Genomic DNA, 2,500 nt, shown 5'->3' on the forward strand with positions numbered 1-2,500 from the left:
AGAGAGATAGAGAAAGAGAGAGAGATAATAGATATATAGATAGATAGAGACAGAGAGAGAGAGAGAGAGAGAGAGAGAGAGAGAGAGAGAGAGAGAGAGAGAGAGAGAGAGAAAGAGAGAGAGACAAGAGATAGAGAAGCAGAAGGGCAGACAGACAGACCAAGACGAGATCTGACTGTGGCTCCCCATAGTGTCTCTCCGTCGGTCTGGCGCGCCCTCCAACCATAGTTCTTCTTAAAGGTTCACACTCCTTCTGCTGGTCCACCTCGCCGCAGCTACGTCCCCCTCCTGCTCCTCCTTCTCTCGCTCTTCCTCACTCTCTCTCTCTCTCTTTCTCCTTCCTCTTTTCGTTCGCATGGGGATACTTTCCTCATTCTTTGTTTTTCTTTCTCTTTCTTTTCCTCTTGTCGTTCTTCTTTTTTTCTCTTTTCTCTTTCTCCTTTATTTGTTCGTTCTATTATGATGCTTTTCTTGCTCTCTTTTCTCTTCAATTTTTCTGCGTCTCCCCTTCTCTTCTCCGATTTCCCTTTCTTCCTACTCCTGACTTTCACTCTACTTTCTCCTATTTCTATACTTCCCCTCTTTACATCCCCTTTCTTCTGTTCATTTTGCTCCACCTCTTCATATTCCCTTCACTCGGCCTTCCTCTTCCTCTGCTCTCCTATTCACCATCTCATCTTGTACCACTTTTTCCACCACCGCCTCTTCAGCCTCTACCACTTACCCTCCTCTCCCCCTTCCCCCTCTGTGCTCCCACTCTCTAACCACTGATCCCCCCACCACACCACCACTACAGCCTCTTGTCTCCTGCCGTTGCTTCACTAATGTATCACCATCCCCTGCACTACAACCATTAGTATTATATAATTATGATCCCCCTTCACTAATCGCAACAACAGCATCGTTATAGAGTTTCCGAACACTCACAACATGAATCGCTCTCCCCGCACTACAGTATATGTTCTACGGTGAGCATTGGACACTATACCTCAGTATAGTGCATCACGAATTGCATCCAAACCGTAATATGTGTGAATTCTAAAAAAAATCTTTACTAAACAACAACAGCTTCTTAGGAGAAAATTCTTCCTGATTCACTCGTGGATAGCTTTCCACTGGATCAATGCCCCCCCCCCTCTTCATCCCTGTCTCTCATACCCATCAAGGCACCGACCACCATGACTCATCATGAGTATCTCTAGCCTCCTTACTCACTGGCTCACATACGAACACTACGAGCAGTATATGACTCACACACGAAATCTTCCAGCCGGATCAATGCCCTCTCTCCTACTTACTCATCGCTTCACATACTCATATAAGACGCTCCGATTTGACTTCCGCACATTCTGATCAACCAATGCAATTTATTCACTCATGCTCACGCGCATTCCTAATCCCCTCCTCACTCACGGCCTCACATACCCTCTAAACTCACCAAACCAATACATGAGACAAATTTCGACTCGCACGCATCTCCCTCCCCTCTCTTACTCAGTGCCTCGCATAGGCCTACTTCCAAACCATCCCGCCAACGAATACACCAGATCCCCCCCCGCCTCGCACGCACCCCCGCCCTCTTACTCACCGCCCCACACTCACCCGCCCTCCAACCCCCCGAACCAATACACGAGAAAGTCCGTGTTTGTGTTGCTACTTACAGCCGCAGCCACAGCTATACGGCCCCGCTGTTTTAACTTCGGATTATTTGCTGAATACAGGGGCTATTTCTGGCCGCAGAGATCACCGGCCGAACCGCAGACGGATATGACTGACTTCGGCGTGCTGCGCGACCGCCGCTCTGGTACGCGGGTCGGCCACGCAACACAAGAGGCCGAAAACAAAAAGGCAAAAGTCCAGACAATAGAAGGAAGAATGAGGGATGTGGGACATGCGGGACTCTGAATAATACATAAAGGGCTGTAGCTGTAGAAAGCTAAAAGAATAAACGGCTATGGATGTAGAGATCTAAATGAATAAGGATGAAATAAAAGAGAAGACGAGGTCAATAGAAAGCCAGATCAATAGGGATTAGATACAATAAAAGAAGTGTCTATAGAAGACCAAAAGAATAGATATTCAATACAAAAAAAATGTTTTGAAAAGCAAATAATTCAAAAATGGAAAATAGTAGTATAGTAGAACGGAGATTCATAATGTTCTCTGTCGGAGGATGTGCAGTTATGGTCTAGAGTTCTTGCTTCAGACTTCCCCCCCCCTGCTCTCTCTCTCTTTCTCTGTCTATCTCTCTCTCTCTCTCTTTCTCTGTCTCTCTCTCTCTCTCTCTTTCTCTGTCTCTCTCTCTCTCTCTCTTTCTCTGTCTCTCTCTCTCTCTCTCTCTCTCTCACTCTCTGCTCTCTCTCTCTCTCTCTCTCTCTCTCTCTCTCTCTCTCTCTCTTTCTCTCTTTCTCTCTCTCTCTCTCTCTCTCTCTCTCTCTCTCTCTCTCTCTCTCTCTCTCTCTCTCACTCACGCACATCTCTCTCCTTCATCCTCTATTTT

The 2,500-nt window shown here is 46.7% G+C and overlaps 1 protein-coding gene across 5 annotated transcripts in view; it reads right to left on the reverse strand.

The window, feature by feature from the left end:
• Rim (Rab3 interacting molecule) overlaps window positions 1–2,500 on the reverse strand; it is a 227,446-nt gene that overhangs the window by 47,245 nt on the left and 177,701 nt on the right. The gene's annotated exons all lie outside the window — the stretch shown is intronic.

The sequence above is a fragment of the Penaeus vannamei genome, chromosome 27 (genome assembly GCF_042767895.1).
Source record: "Penaeus vannamei isolate JL-2024 chromosome 27, ASM4276789v1, whole genome shotgun sequence".
Taxonomy (NCBI): Eukaryota; Metazoa; Arthropoda; class Malacostraca; order Decapoda; family Penaeidae; genus Penaeus; species Penaeus vannamei.